The sequence below is a fragment of the Dreissena polymorpha genome, chromosome 3 (assembly GCF_020536995.1).
Source record: "Dreissena polymorpha isolate Duluth1 chromosome 3, UMN_Dpol_1.0, whole genome shotgun sequence".
Lineage (NCBI taxonomy): Eukaryota > Metazoa > Mollusca > Bivalvia > Myida > Dreissenidae > Dreissena > Dreissena polymorpha.
In genome coordinates this window covers 123287704-123313198 of record NC_068357.1, presented here as the reverse complement: position 1 = coordinate 123313198, position 25495 = coordinate 123287704, and the positions used below count along the sequence as shown (strand labels likewise).

Here is a 25495-nt window from a genome sequence, read left to right as displayed (position 1 = left end):
CTTTATTGATAGTAACGAAATAAATCTTAATATGTGTTGTATCAGTATGGCGCTAAAATGATATTAAGAGTTATCTGTTTCGTAATTTGCTTAAATATTAGAGTTATATACAAAGTTCATGCTTGCAAATTTATTTAAGTTTGCATTAGACGAAACATTAAAATTAAAATAAAAACATCTTGTTATCGGAATTTTAATTGTACATATCTTCAAGTATTGAAATAATATTTATTTAGTGTTCGATGTGTTGCCAAAAAAACGTTGTAATATATTTATGTTATGTATAAATTGACCCCCGCATTATTGGGACGTCAAACAATGAAGCTTTCATATTTTTATGCCCCCTTCGAAGAAGGGGGTATATTGCTTTGCTCATGTCGGTCTGTCGGTCTGTCGGTCGGTCGGTGGTCGGTCGGTCTGTCGGTCTGTCGGTGTCGGTCGTCCCCAGGTGGTTGTCAGACGATAACTCAAGAACGCTTGGGCCTAGGATCATGAAACTTCATAGGTACATTGATCATGACTCGCAGATGACCCCTATTGATTTTGAGGTCACTAGGTCAAAGGTCAAGGTCACGGTGACCAGAAATAGTAAAATGGTTTTTGAATGATAACTCAAGAACGCATACGCCTAGAATCATGAAACTTCATGGGTAGATTGATCATGACTTGCAGATGACCCCTATTGATTTTGAGGTCCACTAGGTCAAAGGTCAAGGTCACGGTGACCCGAAATAGTAAAATGGTTTCCGGATGATAACTCAAGAACGCATACGCCTAGAATCATGAAACTTCATGGGTAGATTGATCATGACTCGCAGATGACCCCTATTGATTTTGAGGTCACTAGGTCAAAGGTCAAGGTCACGGTGACCCGAAATAGTAAAATGGTTTTCGGATGATAACTCAAGAACGCATACACCTAGGATCATGAAACTTCATAGGTAGATTGATCATGACTTGCAGATGACCCCTATTGATTTTGAGGTCACAAGGTCAAAGGTCAAGGTCACGGTGACCCGAAATAGTAAAATGATTTTCGGATGATAACTCAAGAACGCTTTTGCCTAGGATCATGACACTTCATAGGTACATTGATCGTGACCCGCAGATGACCCCTATTGATTTTCAGGTCACTAGGTCAAAGGTCAAGGTCACAGTGACAAAAACCGTATTCACGCAATGGCTGCCACTACAACGGACAGCCCATATGGGGGGGCATGCATGTTTTACAAACAGCCCTTGTTCTGCTTAATGCTGATTTAAGGGCATACCTATGGTACAGGCTCGTTTTCGTTGGACAAATACTTGTATGTTTATGCTGAAATCGCATTTGGTATATAATTATACATTCACAAAAACGGCAATAAAATATATAAAGTATATAACAGCATTTAGAATTTTGAAAAACGTACATGATCAGAAATTGCATATACTTTAAAACATTATATTTCTATCCTAAATAAACGCTGGAGCAACTAGAGTTTTACCCTATAATCAACGTATTATGCAACCCCTAGAATATGTTTTAAATAGCGCTTTGTTTTCAATTCCCCCTAATGCTTGAAATGCAAAAATGAACACACATAGAAATAATCAGTTTGTACATGCACGCGAAATAATTTAATTTTTATGGAATTTGTATATATCCCTACATGCGTTTTTGTTTCAATACCATGTATGTATATTCAGGTATACACTGTATGCATATTATATAAGAATACGGCGATATCAGAATCAGTTTTTCGTACAAATGAGAGTTACAATGTTATGAGGTTAATATCTATCAAGAACAAATAAGTAGTGAATCAACTAAATTTACAATATGCATGAATATGTTGATGTTTTTTTCTGTTTTTATACAAAATACATCATAACATCTACATGTATTATATATCGTTAAATGTTTTATCAGGATATGTTAATTTGACACCATAACGAGAATGCGTTCATATTCTTCGACATAATACTGTTTTTTTAGAAAACCAAATAAATGCATCATAGAAATAAGCAGCAGCTAAATCGTTGATCACATTGCTGCAACAAGCGCTTAGTAAAGCTCAATAACACCACAACAATTTGTATTGATACTTTTTTTCCTCCTGCAAGTCCGAATGTATTGAACAAAACATTGCACACTTTGGAAAATGCAACCTAATTCTGGCAATGTATCTACAATACATAAAAATAAAGTAATCAGTCAAAGAATGAATACTCAGATCTAATTATGAACTAGATTGTTGACAATACTACTTTCTCAACATGTGTGTTTACACATGTGATTATAAGAGAAAGCACTTGGTTAAGGAAAATATTAATTTGTATGAAAAGTTATTTCATTATTAATATGACGAAATATAAAAAATAATAAACTACTTCAACGAAGCAGTTGGATTTTAAAATTGTGCATCTGTTTAAATGGTGATGTGATATTGAAGGTTTGTACATATTCGTTGCCATATTCATTGTAATAGACTAATTAATATATATATATATATTCAACTTAAATCATCCGACGACAAAAATAAAAGCTTTCAGGTACTTCGACTTAATGCTGATTTAAGTGCATACCCATAGTGCAGGCTCCTTTTCGTCGGACAAATACTTGTATGCTGTGCTGAAAACCACCATGGTACATAATTAAACATGCACGAAAACGGTAATAAATATAATTAAAGATATCAAAACTTTAAGAATTTTGTTAACGTACATTAATAGAAGTTACATGTTCATTAAATCATAACATGTCTATCCTAAATAAACGTTGGAGCAGCTAGAGTTGTATTCTTATATAATGAACGCATATTTAGAAAATGCTATAGGCATGCAGAACAAAAAACATGGTCCTGAATGGATTACAGGGTGTACACGTGTAAACATAAAGTATGCAGCCCCAGAATAAGTTTAAATAGTTATTGATGGGAATGCTGTGCTGCTGGAGCAGCGGAAGTTTTACATTAGTATACTTCACAAAACACTTTGTTTAAAATTACCACTAATGCTGGATAAACACAGGCATAGACAAAGTCAGTGCGTACATACATGCAAGCATAATAGTTAAACTATTATGTTAAAATTTATATACTCCTACAGGTGTTTTATTTGCCTACCATGTACATGAATGTATATTCAGGCGTACCCGTTATGCATATTACATAATAGTAGGGCTATATCAGAATAAGTTTTCCGTTCAAATGAGAGTTACAATGCTATAAGGAAATTATTTATCGAGATCATGTAAGAAGTGAATGAAGACAATTTAAAATATGCGTGAATATGTTAACGTTTGTTTTCTGTTGTTTTTTTTTTCAATAAAATCATACATTCTACATTTATAAATATCATTCAATGTCATATCCAGCTATAATTTGACATCATAAAGAGAATGCGTAAATATTCTTCGACATAATACTGTTTAAGTAGAAAACCTAATAAATGCGTTATAGAAATTAGCAGAAGCTAAAATTGTGATAACATTGTTTCTACAAGCCCTTAATGTAATAAAATGACAACGCAACACTTTGTATTTATATGTTGTTTTTCTTCCAGTCAGTATGAATTTATAAAACCAAACATAGAATTTCACACTGTGATAAAAATGTGGGAAAGTATATAAAAGTACTTATTAATAAAACTGTCTAAGAATGAATAATCAGATGTAATTATGAACTAGATTGTTTACAATGCTATTTTCTTGACATCTGTGTTTACACCTGTGATACGCCTGTGATAATAGAGATAAAAAATGTTTAGAAAATAAATAAATTTGTAGGCATAGTTATTTCAGTAATAATATGACGAAACATAAAAATTAATAAACTATTTCATCTAAGCAGTTGGATTTTTAATCTAACATCTAGTTTAATGATGATGTTCTATTCCAGGTTGAATGTTTTTGTTTCTAAATGCATTGTTATAGACTTATTTATTTATATAAATTGAACTTAAATCATCCGACGACAAAAATAAAAGCTTCTACGAACTTCGACTTAATGTTGTGTTAATGGCATACCCATAGTACAGACGCTTTTTCGTTGGACAAATAATTGTATGCTTTGCTGAAATCCATCATGGTTCTTAATTATAAATTCACGAACACTGAAATTAAATATATTAAAGGGATCTTTTCACGGTTTGGTAAATTGACAAAATTGAAAAAAGTTGTTTCAGGTTCGCAAATGTTCGGTTAAGTTATGATATTTGTGAGGAAACAGTATTACTGAACATTTGCCACGGTCCAATATAGCCATAATATGCATCTTTTGACGATTTAAAAACCTTAAAATTATAAAGCGTTGCAACGCGAAACGATTGAATAATTTGGAGAGGTCTCTTGTTGTCGTTTAAATTTGTAAAACTACGAAGATTGCTTATATAAGGTATAAAATACGCATATTATGTATGATTGGCAGGATAGCTCAGTTGGCTAATGCATTTTTACTTAAGGATTCCAGGGGTCACTGGTTCGAGCCCTGCTGCGGGCTACTTTTGTTTCCTTTTTTAAATTTAATTTTTGATTTTTTACTGGAGCTTTTAAAATTTAATGTTTACATTTATCAATATAAAGCATTTAATGACAAACTTCAAAACATGCCAAAATCTGTGAAAAGGCCCCCTTAAAGATATCAAAACTTATGGAATTGTGTTAACGTTCATGATCACATAGATTACATGCACTTTAAAACATGACATTTCTATCATAAATAAATGCTGGGGCAACTAGAGTTTTACTCTTATATAATGAATGCATATTTAGAAAACGGTATATGCATGCTGATCATAAAACATGGTCCTGAATGGATTACATGGTATAAACGAGTAGACAAATTATGCAACCGCAGAATATGTTCGAAAAAGTGCTTTGCTTAAAATTCCCCCTAATGCTGGAAATACTCACACATACAAAGAATCCGTTTGTTCATGCCCGCGAAATAATAAGCTATTATAGTAAAATATATATATTCCTACATGTATTTTTATTTGACTACCATATACGTGTTAAGGCGTACATTGTATGCATATTACATAATAACAGGGTGATATATTTCGTACAAATGAGAGTAACAATGCTAAGAGGTTACTATTTATCGAGATATAAGTAGTGAATCAAGTCAATTGACAATATGCGTGAATATGTTTACGTTGTTCTGTTTTTTTATTTAAAAAAAACATCATACAATTTAAATTTATTATATGTCGTTACATTTTATATGAAGATATTTAATCTGACACCATAAAGAGAATGCGTTCATATACTTCGACATAAAACTGTTTGCGTAGAAAGCAACATACATTCTAACGGCAAATAATCAGAAGCTAAAATATTGCTGCAAAAAGCCCTTAATACAAATAAATGAAAGCACAAAACGTTGTATTCATTTGTTGTTGTTTTTTCTTCCAGCAATGGCACACTGTGGAAATGCAACCTATTGCTGGAAATGTATATACAAATACATAATAAAAATATATTTCTATGAATGAATAAGCAGATCTAATAATGTACTTAAAACGACAACATTTCTATCCTAAATAAACGCTGGAGCAAGAGTTTTTCTCTCTCTTATATAATAAACGCATATTTAGAAAACGATATAGGCATACTGAACATAAAACATGAATGGATTACAGGGTATACACGTGTTAACGTAAATTATGAAGCCCAGAATATGTTGTAAAAAGCGCTTTGTTTAAAAATCAACCTGATGATGGAAATACACACACATCGAAAGAATCCGTTTGTCAATGCAAGCGAAATAATAAATTATTATGGTGAAATGTATATATTCCTACAACGGTTCTATTTGACTGCAATATATGTGTATTCCGGCGTACATTGTATGCATATTACATAAGAATAAGGCGATATCAGAATCAGTATTTCGTACAAATGAGAGTTACAATGCTATAAGGCTAATATTTATAGAAAACACATCAGCAGTGAATCAAGTCAATTTACAATATGCGTGAATATGCCACGTTTTCTTCTGTTTGTTTTTTATTTAAAAAAAATCATCATTACATCTACATGTATTATATACCGTTAAATCTTATATGAAGATATTTAATCTGACACCATCAAGAGAATACGTACTGATATTTCGACATAATACTGTTTTAGTAGAAAACAAAATAAATGCATAAAATAAATTATCAGAAGCTCAAACTTTGATCACGTTCCTGCAACAAGCCTTTATTATACAAAAAGACATAACACAACTTTTTATTTATACCTTCTTTTCTTCCAGCAAGTCCGAATGAATAAACCAAACATGAAAATATATATAAAATACATTAATAAATATACTGCTAAGTATAAAGAAACAGATACAATTATGCACTATATTGTTTGCAAGGCTACTTTTCCAACATATGTATTTACAAATGTGATTATACTAGAAAGCATTTGTTTAAGAATAGGATTTATTGTTATGCTTAGTTATTACAGTATGTATATGACAAAACATACATATTAATAAAATATTTCATCTAAACAGTTGGATTTGTATTTTGAATTATTTTTAAGGTACTTCGACAAAACGCTGATTTTAGGGCTAACCAATAGTACAGCCTCCATTTCGTTGGACAATTACGTGTATGCTATGCTGACAATAGCATGGTACATAAGTATACATTAACGAAAACGGTAATAAAATAAATATAACATATCACATCTTTAGGAATCTTTACATGATCAGAAATTACATGTACTAATTTCTATCATAAATAAACGCTGGAGCACCAGAGTTTTACTCTGATATAATGAACGCATATTTAGAAAACGATATAGCCATGCTGAACATAAAACATGGCCCTGAATGGATTGCATGGTAAACACGTATAAACAAAAGTTATGCAACCCCTGGCATGTGTTTTAAAAAAGGTCTGTGTTTAAAATCCCCAAGTGCTGGAAATACACACGCATGGAAATAATCAGTTTGTCCATGCAAGCAAAATAATTAAAATATTATGCTAAAATGAATATATTTTCCTACATACGTTTTTTATTTGCTTAACATGTATGCATATCCAAGCGTACACTGTATGCACATTACTTACCAATAAGGCGATATCAAAATCATTATTTCGCGCAATGAGAGTTACAATGCTCAGCTATAAGGTTAATATTTATCCAGAACACAGAAGTAGTGAGTCAAGTCTATTTTAAATATAGGTCAATATGTTAACCATTTTTTGTTTGTGTTTCTATAAAAAAATACATAATAAAATCTACATTCTTTATATATCGTTATATTTTATATGAAGATATTTAGTTTGACATATTTAGATAATGCGTGTATATACTTCGACATTATACTGTTTCAGATAAAAATATATCAATAAAAGAAATTATCAGAAGCTAAACCCTTGATCACGTTGCTGCAACAAGCCCTAAATGCCAACACAATTTTTTATTGATACTTTTTTTTTGTTCCAGCAAGTCCGAATGAATAAAACCAAACATAGCTTTGCACAGTGTGAGTAATGCAACCTAATGCTGAAAATGTATATAAAATACATAAAATTAAAGCGATCCGTCTAAGTATAAAAGAATCAGATAATATTATAAACTAGATTGTTGGCAATTCTACTTTCCCAACATCTGTGTGTACACATGTTATTATATGAGAAAATATTTGTTAAAGATAAGGATGTATGGTTATGCAAAGTAATTTCAGTATTCATATGCCTCAACATAAACATTGATTAACTATTGCATGTGTTTAAATGGTGATGTACTATTTAAAGTATGTACTTTTTGTTGCCTAAATCATTGCTGAGGACTTATTTTTATATAAATTTTATCCGACGATTAACAAGCTTTCAGGTACTTCGACTTAATGCTGTTTTTAGGACATACCCATAGAACAGCCTCCTTTTCGTTGGACAAGTACTTGTATGCTACGCTGAAGCCCGGCATGGTACATACATATACATTCACAAAACGGTAATATATAATAGTATGAAAGATATCACAACTGGTGAATTTTGCTAACGTCCATGATCAGAAATTACATGTGCGGTAAAACATAACAACGTTAAAGGCATGCTGAACATAAAGCATGGTCCTGAATGGATAACAGAGTATACGCTAGCAAACAATAAACAATAATGGTAAAATGTATATATTCTAGCATGCGTTGTCATGTCAATACCTTATATGTTTATTCAGGCATACTCTGTATGCAAATTACATAAGAATACGGCGATGTCAGGATCAGATTCTCGTACAAACGAGAGTTACACTGTTATGAGGTTAATATTTTTCGAAAACACATTAGAAGTGTTTCAAGTCAATTTACAATATGCGTGAATATGTTGATGATTTTCTCTTTTTATACAACATACATCATAACATCTACATTATTATATATCGTTAATTGTTATATCGATATATTTTAGTTTGACACCAATACGAGAATGCGTTCATATTCTTTGACATAATGCTGTTTTAGTACAAAACCAATTAAATGCATCATAGAAATAAGCAGCAGCTAAAACGTAGATCAAATTGCTGCGACAAGCGCTTAATATAATAAAATTCCAACACAACACTTTGTATTGATACTTTTTTCTTCCTGCAGGTTTGACTGAATTTAACCAAACATAGCATTGCACAATGTTGAAAAGGTAACCTAATTCTGGAAATGTATATAAAAATACATAAAAATAAAGCTATCTCTCCAAGAATGAATAATCAGATCAAATTATGACATAGATTGTTGACAATGCTATTTTCCCAACATCGGTGTTTCACATGTGATTATAAGAGAAAGCATTTGTTTAAGAAAAGGATTTATTTTTATGCAAAGTTATTTCAATATTAATATATGGAAACATTAAACATTATGAACTAGTTCAACTAAGCCATTGGATTTTAAATTTTGCATCTGTTTAAATGGTAATGTGATATTGAAGGTGTGATCATATGATTTGCCGAATTATTTTTTATTGACTAATTTTTTTATATAAATTAAACTTAAATTATCCGACGACAAATATTAAAGCTTTCAGGTACTTCGACTTAATGCTGATTTAAGGGCATACCCATAGTACAGGCTCCGTTTCGTTCGACAAATACTGTTATGCTATGCTGAAATCTATCATGGTACATTATTTAACGTTCACGAAAATGGTTATACATATATTAAACAAAATTCACAACTTTTAGAATTTTGCTAACGTATATGATACGAAATTACATGTACTTTAAAACATAACATGACAATCATAAATAAACGCTAGAGCAACTAGAGATTGGTAGTTTAAATTTGTTATAACGCATACTGGACCTTACATTTGGTCCAGACTGTATTATGGGGTATAAACGTGTAAACAAATATTATGCCTCCCTAGAAATATTTTCAGAACACCAATTCCTACTTCATTGTAACTAGTCCGTGTGAGGGAAGTGATAAATTGCCTGACCAGAAAGCTGAAATGCAAAACATTAAAATTACACGACAAAACTGCAGTAAACTGCAGCAAGCGCTTTGTTTAGTTTTTTTCCAAATGTTTTAAATGCATAAACATAGAAAGAAGCAGTGCGTCCATACAAGCGAAATTATTAAACTAGTAAGGCAGTATATATTTTTCAACATGCGTTTGTATAACCTTGCCGGTTATTCAATTCTTATTGCATAAGAATAAGGCGATATCAAAACCAATATTTTGTACAAATAGAAAATACAAATAAGAAAGGTTTGGTTGTAAAGTTATTTAAACATGCATAAGACGAAACAAAGAAAACTATTTCGACTTTACGGTTTGATTTTAAATTTACATCTGTTTAAATTGTTTAGTGCTATTTTACTTCTGTTCGGTCCTTTTCCCACAATCGTTCTTATATTTTTTGATTTCTTGATGCGAATTGACCTTGCATTATTCGGACGACAAAAATGAAAGCTTTCAGATTCTAGGATTTAATTATGTTTTAAGGCCATACTCACAGCACAGGCTTCTTTTTGTTGAGCAAATACTTTTACGTTAACGGTAACAAATCATAAACATTTAGAATATTGTTGACCCACATTTTCAAAAATTAATTATAAACATTTAATGTATATCCTTAAATACAGGAATAAATATCATGAATGTAAATGTTTAAATGACTTTATTGATATTAACGAAATAAATCTTAATATGTGTTGTATCAGTATGACGCTTAAATAGCATTAACACAGTGCCTATACCACGTGACTCTTTCGGATCTGTGTTGGGAGAATAAAGCGCGACCCAGTTATTATTTTTAAGGATCTCTTTTTAAATATTTCACCATTTTTAATGGGATAAAGTGGAGAGCCCGCTCATTCGTGAGAGTTTTCTATAGGTTTTATGATCTTTTTAAACAAATAAGTATTTTTTCAGTAAAGTGCAATCGCGCGTTTGAACGGCTAGACAAATGTCGGATCAGTGTGGGGACTTCATATTACAAAAGCGCGGTTGCACTTTACTGAAAAATACTTATGTTTTTTAAAAGATCATGATACCTTTAGAAAACTCTCACGAATGAGCTGGCTCTCCACTGTAATAGACCAAAATCCTGAACAGAAAGCTGCGATGTAAACATTACAAAATACGAGACAAAATTGGAGCAAAACTTTTATCAGCGCTTTATTTAAAATTCCCTCCCAATACTTAACATGAATAAAAATAGATAAAAGAAATGCATCCATTGAAGCGATATTATTAAAGTAGTAAAAAGATAAGTATTGTTTCAAGTCCATTTGAAATATGCGTAAACGTGTGCATGTGTGTTGTCTGTTACTAAACATAACATCATAAATCAAAATGTACATTCATCATATATCGATAATGTAACATCAATTGATTTTTGACAATATAGGCGCATGCGTTCATATACTTCGACAAAATACTGGTTTAGGGGAAACCAAATTAAATACATCAATTCAATTTGCAGACTCTAAAACTTTGATCACGTTGCTGAAACACGTGCTTACTCTATAATATTGTCGGTAAAAAAATTGTGTAAGGATATTGTTTTCCTCAAGCAAGTCCGTATGAACAAACCAAGCCTAACATTGTACACTAGGTAAAACTGCAACTCAATTCTGAAAACTCTGCAAAATATATACAAAAAGTTATCCGTCTGAGTATGACTTATCAGATCTAATTATGAACTAGATACTTGGCGATGCTGTCTTCCCGACATCTGTGATTACAAATATGATTGTAATAGAAAGCATTTGTTGAAAAAATAATGCTTGCAAATTAATTTTAGTTTGCATTAGACGAAACATTAAAATAAACACACAGCTTTGTAATCGGATTTTAATTTGACATATCTTCAAATGTTGAAATGCTTTATGTTTTGTATTCGGTGTTGTTGCCACAAATAGTTGTTATATATATATATATGTTTATGTATAAATCAACCCTGAATTATTGAGATCTTTAACAATGAAAGCTTTTATATTATTCTGCTTAATGCTGAGTTAAGGGCATATCCATAGTACAGGCTCCGTTTTGCACAAATACGTGTATGCTGTGCTGAAATCCATCATGGTACATAATTATACATTCACGAAAACAGTTAAAAGATAAATAAAGGATATAACAACATTTTGGATTTTGTTAACATACATAATCAGAAATTACATGTACTTTAAAACATTATATTTCTTTCCTAAATAAACGCTGGAGCAATAAGAGTTTTACCCTTTTTAATTAACGCATATTGCGAAAACGATATAGGCATGCTGAACATAAAAATAACAGAAGTTGGATTTTTAATTTTGCATCTTTTTATATGGAAATGTGCAATGTAAGGTGTACACGTTTTTGAAGCCAAAATTATTGTTTTAGATTTATTTCTTTTTATAACATGAACATAAATTATACCGTCGACAAACAAAAAAGTTTTCGGGTATTTCGACTTAATGCTGATTAAAGGGCTAACCCATAGTAAGGCCTCCTTTACGTTGGACTGTACTTGTATGTTATGCTTAAACCCAGCATGGTACGTAAATATACATTCACAAAAACAGTAATACAATATATAAAAGTTATCAAATCTGTTGATTTGTGTTATCGTACATGATCAGAAATAACATGTACTTTAAAATATAACATTTGTATCCTTTATACAGGCTGGAGAAACTAGAGTTGTACTCTTATATAATGATGGCATATTTAAAAAACGTTAAATGCATGCTGAACATAAAACATGGTCCTGAAGGGATTACAGGGTATACACGACCGCACAAAAGTTATAAAACCCCACGAAAATGTTTTGAAAGACGACACAAATAAAAGCTTTCATGTACTTCCACTTAATGCTGATTTAAGGCCATACCCATAGTTCAGGCTCCTTTTCGTTGGAGAAATACTTGTATGCTATGCTGAACACCATCATGGTACATAATTAAACATGCAAGAAAACGGTAATAAATATAATTAAAGATATCACAACTTTTGAATTTATGTTAACGTATATTATCAAAAATTGCATGTACATTAAATCATAACATGTCTTTTGTTTGTTTGTTTGTTTTATTTGTGCATACATGTCAAGCAATTTACAATTCAATGCAATCAAGGCAATAAGTAACGTATAGATTGCATTATTATCATATTCAGAAACATGCATTACATGAATGGTGCCATTTATCACAGATCCAAATAAGATTACGACATGATGTATACACAGGATAACCCGTAAAGCTTAGACATGTAAACATGAAAAAGCTTATTTCCAACGGGGTCCCTGGATTTAGTCGAACAGATCTTATACGTGACTATAAATATATTGTTTTTTCAGTTCTTAATATGTAATCGACATGATCCTACACATGATTTCTTCTACGAATTAAGTGAATCTTTCAAAAGTTGACATGATAATACACTGACACGAATAAAAACATAAAAATAATGAATTACATAAAAATAAAACAAATCTAAAAGTAAAAATACATGGAATTCTCGTCTACCTTCATATCATTTAATAGATGTGTCTTAACAAGTTTCTTAAAAGTAAATTTCGATTCGATGGACTTTATATTATCGGGTAATGCATTCCAATCCGTAATACCATTGTAGTAAAATGAAGAACTAGTAAAGCCATCAACTTGAGGTACATAAAAATTAAATCGGGATCTATTCCCATACTGATGGACATCTGTACATTTGACAAAATTGTCTTTCATATAGCTCGGACATTTATTGTAGAAAATCTTATGGATGTGGTTAAGCCGAAGTTGCTTGCATCTTTGTTCAACGTTCAATAAACCAAGTTCTTCAAAATGCGATACAACAAGTGATGTCCTACAATGGGAATTGTTAATAAAACGAACCATTTTATTTTGGACTATTTGTAACTTGTGCTTAAGCTGTTTCGTGAGTCCACAATACCACGAAGAGGATACATAATCTAAATGACATTGTATTAAAGAATTACATAAGCTTTTTCTAAGACTTTTATTTAAAAAATCACGTTGTCTATATAAAAATTTAAGTCTAGAGTTAACCTTCTTGACGATATTATTTACAATAGAAGTACCGGACAAATCAGCATCTAGAATAGAACCAAGATATTTTACATACGTCTGAGATTTTATAACATGATCATTACATTGTATATGAAAATTGTCCACCTTGGTGAGTTTACGTTTCGAACCAAAAAGAATACATTCTGTTTTGCCTAGATGGAGGGATAGCTTATTGTCAATTAACCATTTACTACAGGACTCGAGTTCTTTGCCTAAAACTTGACTGATGGTACTTGGATCTTTATGTGAATACAAAATAGCACTGTCATCAGCATAGAGTATTAATTTACAGTTGGATGATATACTTGTTTTCATATCATTAACGTAGGTCAAGAACAAAAGAGGACCCAGTATACTCCCTTGGGGAACACCACACACTACTGATTTGAAATCCGATTTAGCGGCATTAACATGTACAGACTGCGTCCTATCAGCTAGGTACGAGCGAAACCACTCCACAGACTCCACTCCCATCGCACGAAGCTTCCGACACAGAATGTCATGATCTACAGTGTCGAATGCCTTCTGTAGATCTAACATAATCATACCAGTAAACAAGCCATTAGAGGTTTGTCCACGTATATGATCAGACAGGTGAATAAGACAGGAGTCAGTGGAGTGATTCCCCCTGAATCCACTCTGATACTCATACAACAGACCGTTCTTCACTAAAAAGGATTCCAACTGGTTGTATACAGCTCTCTCTAATATTTTTGAAACAATGGACAAAATACTAACCGGTCTATAATTAGAAACCTCGGACCTATTGTCTTTCTTAAACAGTGGTTTTACCTTAGCACTTTTTAAATCAGTGGGAACTACATTGTTAACAATAGAGCTATTTATCAAAAATGTAATATGAGTTTTGATATAAGGAGCAGAATCTTTCAAAAATCTGGCCGGGATTTCGTCTAACCCAGTACTTTTAGAACAATTCAATTTGCTTAACTCTTTGTAAACAAAATCTTCAGAAACTGTATGAAGTTTAAAAGAATTGTGAGCAGGATTTCTGTCTTTGTAAAACGATTTAAAAATGTTAGATGCTGTATTAAATAGATTTGGAGCAGTAGGAAGCTTATCAACTAGTACTGAAGCAACAGTTGTGAAAAAATAGTTAAAATGATTGGCTATTGTTTTAGCTTCAAAACATAGGTTGCCCTCTACATTTAAAACAACATTGGGTGAGGATTTACTATTATTGCTATGACCTAACGATTTTAAGTGAGACCACAGACTTTTAGGATTGTGTTTGTTTTCTTCTAATTGATCACAAATATATTCTGCCTTTGCTTTCTTCACAGACCTTTGGACTTTATTTCTATATGAACAAAACTTTTGAAAAAATTCCTTATAATTTGTTTTTTTAAATTTGTACATAAAATAGTCCCTAATTTTAATTAGTTCTAAAATATCGGAATCCATCCATGGCTCTGTTCTCTGCTTTAAACGAACTTCTTTGGTTGGAGCTACACTATTCAAAACTGTCAAAAATTTGTCTTTGAAAAATAACCAAGATTCTTGTACGGTGTCAGCAGTAAACATAGAATTCCAATCACAAGTGTTCAGTTTGTTAATAAAATCTTCCACAGTATAGTTTTTCATACACCGAACAAGAACTGTGTAATGCTTACTTATTTTTTCTTTGCTAGTTGTTCTTGTACAATATACTGGGAAATGGTCACTAAGATTTATGGGTAAAGTACCATATTGTGAAACTTTATTACTTTGATTACACAAGATATGATCTAAAATTGATGAAGTTGTTTCAGTTATTCTAGTAGGATGAGCAATCATTTGTTGTAGGTTAAAAATGTCTAATAAAAGTGCATATTTTTTAAACAGTGAACACATTTTGTTTTTAAAACAAATATTTAAATCACCTAAAATAAACCATTAAAATCAGATCGTAAATTCGATAAAATGTTTTCTAAATGTTCCGTAAAATCCTTTTGATTCGGAGGCCGGTAGCAAGAACAAATCAGAATAGGTTTAGTTTTTACAAGATGTATCTCAGCCCAAACCGCCTCAATAGTGTCACTGTGTAAATCAGTTCTTTCCGAAAATGCAATACTTTCATTTATAAATAAGCACACTCCTCCGCCATTACGATTTCTGTCTCTCCGGATGACATTAAAACCTGGTATACAAATTTCATTGCTTGTGATGGTATCGTCCAACCAAGTCTCAGTAATTGCAATCACATGTACTTTACATAAACTGGCAAATAGTCTAATTTCTGACATTTTTGATAAAAGAGATCTACAATTAAAATGGACAAAATGTAACCCTTTTTGTTTAAAAACATCAAAAGAATTAAAATCACTTGTTAATTTCGGTGAGTTAAAATCACTGGAAGAGTTTGATGACGATGAATGATGATTAAAACTATCACAGTCTTGTAGATCACAGGTTCCTGGATGTTCCTCCGTTGTCTATCCTAAATAAACGCTGAAGCAACTAGACTTTTACTCTTACATAATGAAAGCATGTTGAGAGAAACGCTATAGGCATGCTGAACAAAAAACATGGTCCTGAATGGATTACAGGGTGTACATGTGTAAACATAAAGTATGCAACCCCATAATATGTTTTAAAAGTTATTGATGGGAATGCTGTGCTGCTGGAGCAGCGGAAGTTGTACATTAGTATACTTCACAAAACACTTTGTTTAAAAATCCCACTAATGCTGGATGTACACAGACATAGACAGAGTGAGTGTGTAAATTACATGCAATCATAATAATTAAACTATTACGGTAAAATGTATATATTCCTACAAGTTTATTTACTTGCCTTCCATGTACATGTATGTATATTCAGGCGTAACTATTATGCATATCACATAAGAGTAGTTCGATAACAGAATCAGTATTTTGTTTAAATGAGAGTTACAATGCTATGATGAAATTATTTATGGAGAACATGTAAGTAGTGAATGAAGACAATTTACAATATGCGTTGAATATGTTGATGTTTGTTTTCTGTTGGGTGTTTAATAAAATCATAAAATCTACATTTATATATATCGTTAATTGTCATGTCCAGCTATTATAATTTGACTCCATAAAGAGAATGCGTTCATATTCTTCAACATAATACTGTTTCAGAAGAAAACCAAATAAATGCGTCAGAAATTAGCAGAAGCTAAAATTGTGATCACATTGCTGCTACAAGCCCTTAATATACTAAAATGACAACACAAATGCTTGTTTTCATATGTTGTTTTTCTTCAGTAAGTCAGTATGAATTTATAAAACCAAACATAACATTGCACACTGTATAAAATGCAACTTAATGCTAGAAAAGTATATAAAAGTACATAATAATAAAACTAGATGTCTGAGAATGAATAATCAGATGTGATTTTAAAAAAAAACTTTGTTTAAGAAAAAGATTAATTTTATGCAAATTTATTTCAGTATTAATATGACGAAACATAAAAAATAATAAACTATTTCATCTTAGCAGTTGGATTTTTAATTTAAAATCTAGTTAAATGGTGATGTTCTATTTCAGGTTGAATGTTTTTATTTCTAAATGCATTGTAATAGACTAATTTATTTATATAAGTTGAACTTAAATCATCCGACGACAAAAATAAAAGCTTTCACGTACTTCGATTTAATGCTGTATTAAGGGCATCCCCATAGTACAGACTCCTTTTCGTTGGACAAACGATGTTGTATGCTATGTTGAAATCCATCATGATGCATAATTATACATTCACGAAAACTGAAATAAAAAATGCAAAAGATGTAACAACTATTGGAATTGTGTTAACGTTTATGATCACTTAGATTACATGTACTTTAAAATATTACATTTCTATCCTTAATAAATGCTGGAGCAACTAGAGTTTTACTATAGGGATAATACACGTTTTCAAGGGCATGATCATCTGCGGGCGCTCAAAAAATCCGTTCCTGCCCGAGTGCGCAGCACGAGGGCAGGAACGGATTTTGAGAGCGCCCGCAGGCACGAGGGCAGGAACGGATTTTGAGAGCGCCGGCAGATGATCATGTCCGAGAAATGTGTATTTTCGCTATTATTGCATAAACAAATCACACATACCAAAATAATTTTAAATAACATTGAAAACAATATTTTGTTCATTCGACATCGACAAAATAATTCGATTATTTAAATACAGTTCAAGGTTGTGTTTTAGATATGCCTCACTCGGTGATCATCCGAAATGACGAGGCTTTACTTTCGAATAGGCAGCTTTCGATTTAAAATGTGTTTAAACAGTGGATTAATGCAAAGTTGAAATGCAGCAGCGTAAAGTAAGAAATGAGGAATTATTTTGGAATTTACAGCAGGAACGTTGAAGGTACATAAACACTTACATTTTGAGCATAGTCTTTTGAAAGTGTTGAGTAAATAACCTTAACTTCAATGACGTTGCCAATACAATAAAGCTGATGTCAAGAGAGTGCAGATGGTATACAAGTAACTTGAAAAGTGGATTGAAATCGTCATTATCCCTGCATGCATGAGGAAACTGGTGCTTATTCAGTTCCCCAATTATGCTTGGAAAGTCGTCGAAGGCTGGAGAAGGGAAGTAACTGCGCGTAGACCAGATTATGGATATGTAAAACACATAACAGCGCTTGAACGGCACGTGAATCGCATTGTTAATACACGATTTCTCCCGTTCAAGCCATCTATTTGCCAAGTTTCTGCACCCCGCCAGAGGGCATTATAGATAGAGTTTATGCAATAATATTATATAATGAATGCATATTTAGAAAACGGTATATGCATTCTGATCATAAAACATGGTCCTGAACAGATTACAGGGTATAAACGAATAGAAAAATTATGCAACCACAGAATATGTTCTAAAAAGCGCTTTGTTTAAAATTCCCCCTAATGCTGGAAATACTCACACATAGAAAGTATCCGTTTGTTCATGCAAGCAAAATAATAAACTATTATAATAAAATGTATATATTCCTACATGCATTTTTATTTGACTACCATATATGTGTTCAGGCGTATAGTGTATGCATATTACATAAGAAAAGGGCGATAGATTTCGTACAAATGAGAGCAACAATTCTAAGATGTTACTATTTATTGAGAAATAAGTAGTGAATCAAGTCAATTTACACTTTGCGTGAATATGTTTTACGTTTGTTCTATTTTTATATTAAAAATTATCATAAAATTTACATTTATTATATGTCGTTACATTTTATATGACGATATTTAATCTGACACCATAACGAGAATGCGTTCATATACTTCGACATAATACTGTTTGCGTAGAAAACAAAATACATTCTTACGGCAAATAATCAGAAGCTAAAACGTGTTTCATATTGCTGCAAAAATTCCTTAATATAATGAAATGAAAACACAACACTTTGTATTCATACGTTGCTTTTTTATTCTTCCAGCAATTGCACACTGAGGAAAATGCAACTTTATGCTGGAAATGTATATAAAAATACAAAATAATTAAATATCTTTCTAAGAATGAATAAGCCGATCTAGCAATGAACAAGATTGCTGACAATGCTTTTTTCGGACATACGTGTTTACACATGTGATTATAAGAGAAAACATGTGTTTAAGAAACTGATTTATTTTTATGCAAAGTTATTTCAGTATTAATATGACTCAACATAAATATTAATAAACTACTTCAACTAAGCAGTTGGGATTAAATGTAACATCAGTTTAAATGGTGAAGTGCCTTTTTAAGGTGTGAACATTTTTGTTGCCAAGATCAATTTTATAGACTATTTACTTTATATAAATTGAACGTCAATTATCCGACGACAAACATGAAAGCTGTCAGGTACCTCGACTCAATACTTTGTTAAGGGTATACCTGACGTACAGGCTTCTTTACGCTGGACATTTACTTGTATTAAGTGCTCAAATCCACCAAGATACATATTTTAGAAAACGGTAACAAAACACAAAACTTCAGGGTACAAACAAAGTATGCCAAAACAAAATTGGGTACGAAAAAACATTTGGGTACGAACAATACAGGGTATATACATTACAACAAATATGCTTCCCTAGAAAGATTTTCAAAACAACAACCCGTCCACAGGGGCGGCTCCGGAATATCTGGTTTGGGGTGGGGGGGGGCGGGATATTCAAAGTTTTGCCGGTGGTCCAGGGGGGCCGCTAGAACCTCTGGTGGGTGCAGGGCATAGTGATAGGGGTCCAGGGGAGCGAAGCCCCCCCCCCCCCCCTAAGCTCCACGATTTTAGTGATTTTGAAGGCTTTGACAACCACTTCTCGAACATGTCACGCCTTATATACTTTCATCAAAGTACCTTCTTTTAATGCCAAAAAAAGTGCATAGTTTATCGTTTTGGGGGTCCAGGGGGGCAAAGCTCCCCAGAAGCGCCACGATTATAGTGATGTTGAATGCTTTGACATGTTTAAATAGGTGATTAAGATCTAGTTAAGTGTTAAACATCAAATGAATTGACTTTACTTTGGCGATTTTAGGGATCCGCCTATGGTCCTACATTGCATAGCATCACAAAATATCAGATAAAACTGCGGTCAGTGCTGTATTTAAAATTCCCTTCAAATGCTGGAAATGCATAGAAATAGAAAGATGCAAGCGAAATTATAAAACTTGTATGGCAAAATATATGTATATTGCAACATGCTTATTTATAGCCGTATATGAATATTCAGGCGTACAATTTTTGACAATTGCATACCAATTATGCGATATCAGAACAAATATTTCGTACAAATGAGAATATTGTATGTATCGAACCCGTATTATGTATAATAGTTAATACACAATATGTGTGAGTGCACTGTTATGTTTGTTTGTCTGTTTTTTCTTCTTCTTAAAGTATAATAATAAAGTATACATTTATTTCATATCGTTAAATCTTATATCGAGAGGTCTTATTTTTACGACAGTAAGAGAATGCGTTGTCATATACTTCGATACATTACTGGCGTAAGTGAAAACCAAATACATGCATCAAATAAATTAGCAGACGCGTTTTATTTGTGTTTTTTTTTTTGTTCAAACGAAAAGAAAAATTGATACTTGTTATTTCGTTCATTGCATCGTGCCCCAGAAAACTATAACTCTGTTGCTTTGGTTTCTTCTAACCATTGATTAATCCAGCCGTTATTAAATTATTTATAAGCTCTCTTTTATTGCCTTTCAATTTGTATTACAAAAGATTATTCACACTTATGTGTGTTTTATATCGCTGGGCTAAGTGTGAGGTTCGGGATCTCTCAAATAGTTTTAAATTCGCAATGCTATGTATTTAATGAACGTTCGAAGCAGATGACCACACTTTTATTCAATGTCGTTTTTTACGTTGTTTCGTTTTGTTTTTGTTTTAACCATTAGCTGGCCATCATTATAGAGACGCTAATCAAAATCCACCAGAGAACTAATTCAGTTATCAAAATTAGAATTTATATAATATTTGTAATTACACTTACATTGATAAGAATATTAACCATCAAGGTAATTAGCTATTCGAAGCATCACGTGATAGTAAATGTGACGTAAATTAGGCGCAAATAATGCAAGCACTAAACTGTAAACAAATAACTAAGCAGAAGTAAAAGGCGTACACTGATTCATTCGTGCAAAGCAATGTCGTAACGGTTTAGCACAACACCGACCATAGGTGAGTCGAAATAAATGTAAGATCTTGAATGTTCCACAAATGTCTGAAGTAACCAACAAAAAGCACACAATACTTGGATGAATTTAATGCATCGCCGAGGTCGTGATCGAACAGAGCAATTGAATCTCAACAAATAAACGTATATATCTGAGTGCACCCTAATTCCTAACATTTACTTAGTGTATGTGTTCTATTTTTAGATCAGAGAAAAATCAGCACGCGGATAATACATAAATATTATAAATATTAAATATTATATTAAATTGTAAGAAAAGTATCATAAACGCATAATAAAATTATGCTGTTACGTTTACAGACGTGTATCGGCATAATATATTTTTATTTATTATTTATTATCTAAATATTTATTTTTGCTAAATTTATCAACAGTCTTAGAGAAGTAGAGCGTAAATTAGTATGTTTTCGGTATTAAGTCCCCTTCTCCCAAGTGCATTGAAAAGGTAAAGTGAAATTTCTATATGGGTTTTTTTGGCATTAGGTAGAAATAGAATTAAGTCGAAAATGAAAATTTAGAAATTTAACATATAATTGTGCAAAATTTAAAATACTTTTTCATAGTTTTACAATGTTTTTCTCTTAAATTATTTAATTATGAGATTTTTATTAAACATAAACTTAGTTTAAAGAAGTTAAAAAAAATCGCCAAAGTGCTGTGTTTTTGCGCACTTCGCCCTAAGGTGGCGATAGTATTTATATATATATATATATGTATATATATATATATATATATAGTATTGTGTTTTAACACCCAGGTTTAGTATGTTTGTCAACCTTGAACTAACAATATTGATAGCAGGTAAAGTCTTTGGTATACACAACTCACTCTCACTCTGAAGAAAGTGAATACCAGTCTTATTTATATTGAATATAGAATTCAGCGGGCAGCATCAGTTGTTATTCCTTTGTTTTCTTGAACAAAATTCCATACGAATTCATGAAGACCGTGTCAACCAGAAACGACATTTGTTTTTTTCAACGTACCTTTTATTTCGTATGTGTTCCTTAAAAATGCTTCCGATAATCAGTATTTCTCTCCGAATTTTTTTTAGATACCGATGATAAAAACGGTTTTGCAGATGGAGAACAGCAAGCTCACACGACTCAATTTCACAACATATACATATGCATTTCGATGGACAAATAAATTATCGTTTACTTGTTTGATGAAATAAAAAATAATGACTTTATTGAGGGTCAACCCAAACTATAATTATGATATATCGTGTTCACAAAACTTACTGTCACCCGCAAGGAAGTCAGTATTTATATAATATCACCCTCGCACGTAGCTAAATATTTTGTTTTGTTTAAAAAGCAAGGTTTAAAATCGTTTCACAAGCATGTATCGATCTGTTTGATCTTAATATCTAATATACATCTTGCTTAATTTGTATTTTTTATTCCGATTTGTATTGCCTTATACAATTTGCCGGTAATTTTCAATGTTTATTCATGATTTAAACAAGTGTTAAATTATAATTGAGATAACAATAACTATTTGTGGATGATTATATGACTTTCTCGTGTACCGAACGTACACTTTTACGCGTTTGGTAGGGCATATATGTTAGGTCAAGACATTACTCACGTGTGTTGATTTTTCTCTTGTGAATGAAATGTCATCATTAACCTCTTTGTAAACACTTTTCTCCAGTTTTACGTGTTTTAAACAAAAATCTACATATTCCTAATTTAGAATAACATATCATAATATTTTGTAGTCAGAAAACAGTTATATCAGTAAATATATTGTCATTACAAATTACATTAATATGACCAAACGACAGAATTTTTCAATCACAAATCGAAAAATTCCAGAAAAAAATTAACATTTGTTCATTAAAGGAGTAATGTTCATTGACAAGACAAAATATGTGTTACCACATTAAAATAACACAGAATCTAGTATATTGATAATTAGGAAAATGCATTTGTATCTGAATCTGATGTGAATTTTTGGTATAAACTAGTTCAAAATATTCACTTACTTCAATAATGTATTATTCTTTTTGGACTAATGAGAGTCAACTATCAAATCTTAGCGGAAAATCTCTAGCCAATCGTTATAGCTCAACACACACTACTTGATTTTGTGGCATGCAAATTACTCAGCTTAGTTATATTTCTCATTCTCTGTACACACTAGTTTAAGCTCGAACACGCATGTCGTTTTGAAGTCACCTTCAGCGGTGGTCGATTTGGTAACTGACTGCTAAGCGGTATAGAGGTTATATTTTTGTTCTTGCGACTTTCACGAAATTACCCATTGTCACCCAGAAAACAGACTCACAAGTAGTTTAATTAGCTTGATGGTATTATGTTAATATATCTTAAATACCTACGCTTTATGTTGATTTGTAACCCTAATGAAAATAGGTAACTAGGTTTGTACTTCATCCAATTATCATTACATTATCAGAGCTGATTATACGCGAAAATGGACTGGGAAAGGGTTAAGTATGAGAACGTGTTATATAAAATCACCTGACGAATAGGACACAGATAAAGCATTAATATTTGGACTCGTTATATAATGTTGTATTAGTTGCTGGTTTGGTTTCATTATACGCATTCAATAATGATATTTTGTAAAATGAGTGTCATGAGTTAATGATGGCAGGGATTTGATTCGATGTTTTCTCGGAACCAGACGCTCTCTTCGTGGATAATGCAAGATGTGTCATTTTGAATTACTATAGAACACAAAGTTTACTTCATTCCATTGTTATATTGCTCTCTCATTTGTGTTTAAGTATATAATAGTAATTTGTATTTAGATTTATGTTAGTTTATTTATGCATTTTTTATGATTTTACAAAGCATTGCCGGATGTTTCCTATTTAAGCAAATCCCTTATTAAATAGCTTTATAGCATAAACAACTACATAAGCTTTAATTATTAACATTGATGCAATATTCACTAAAGTAAAAGTAGTAAATGGATAGAAAATATGTTGAATTATATTTTGAAATGCTAACATATTCAAGACGCTTTCATAGATTGATCACAGTCAATGCAGTATTAATATACGTGTGGTGTTTTCAAGAATATAATGGTGGGCTTCAAAACGATAGATGCCATATTACAGCTTTAAAATGAATGCCAAAATAATATAAATATTCTGTACTGGTTGCGATAAATGATTGAATATGGGAATTGTGACATTCAACGCAAAGACACTTTGTCGTAAGACATTAAACTTGTTTATTTAAATGCTTACACTTGTGAAGCTCTCATCGATGGCCTGTTTAAGATCAGATTGATGAAAGTATAACTTTGGGGGTACAATTGCTTGCTGTTATAAAGATAAACCGTTTTCGTTTGTATATTATTTACCGATGTAAAATGATATTATTTGTTTCATTTTACGAACACCTTGACCTTAAAGCAATACGGTCGGTTGTCTGCTATGACGGGTTGTCCGTAAATTTAGATGTCTGCATACATTGTCACATAAACATGTGAAATGGAATTTGGCAAACATTCACAGGAAGATTATAAGTGTTGATTACGTTCCCATTGTTTATGTATTTCTTGTCGGGACTGCTATTATGTATGTATGCACATTTTCCCCTTGAGGTCCTGTCCGAAAGCATAGATCCATTAAATAAACCGATGTTCCGCAATTGTTTGGTTTCTATAATTATTATGAAATAATAAGACCACAACTTAAAAATATGCTATGACATATGCTTTTCATTTAGTTTAAACGGTTGTACCTGGAGATTATATTTAACGTCAATACTACTGACAATATGGAACAAAAGTTTCAAAAAATGGAGCGGCAAAAGCAGTCAGATCGAAACAAAAAAACCGGGTTGTGCGTACAGAAAAAGGAAGAACCCAAAAGGTGTGTTCATATTTCGTACATGAATTGACGTATACAGTTTTAACATAGATTTATGCTTATAAGTTGATTAACATTATCATTTCAATTCACCGGACATATATATTACAGACAGTCAGTTATGCAACAAATACCAGTGGAATAACACTGTTCAATAGTCTTTGTGGACTTTCAAAAGTGGTACTTTATTTAATCAATACTTACACGGTTTGATACCATTATTTGTTTAGTGTACTAATAATAGGCGAAATGCAGTACATTTCTTCAAACGGGACTAATAATAAATGTGGACTTCCAATTTGCAGTGTTCAGTTCCGGAAGTACATACAGCGCGAATGGCAGGTGACACATTTGTCCAAACAACTCTTATATCGGTACAGGTATTTCAGAAGTTTCTTTATTTAAAGACAATATAATTTTTGCTATAGTTTACCATTCCGATAATATCAACTGTTTCTTCAGGAATGAATGATCTATA

General features: G+C 31.8%; 1 long non-coding RNA gene across 1 annotated transcript; it reads right to left on the bottom strand.

Annotated features, from left to right (window-relative positions):
- Positions 1–1457: 1457 nt before the first annotated feature.
- LOC127871294 (uncharacterized) lies at positions 1458–17235 on the bottom strand. Its single transcript, XR_008045278.1, has 3 exons — positions 17118–17235; positions 2569–2614; positions 1458–2169 (listed from the first exon to the last, which is right to left on the bottom strand). It is a non-coding gene; the product is annotated as an uncharacterized LOC127871294 (long non-coding RNA).
- Positions 17236–25495: the final 8260 nt, after the last annotated feature.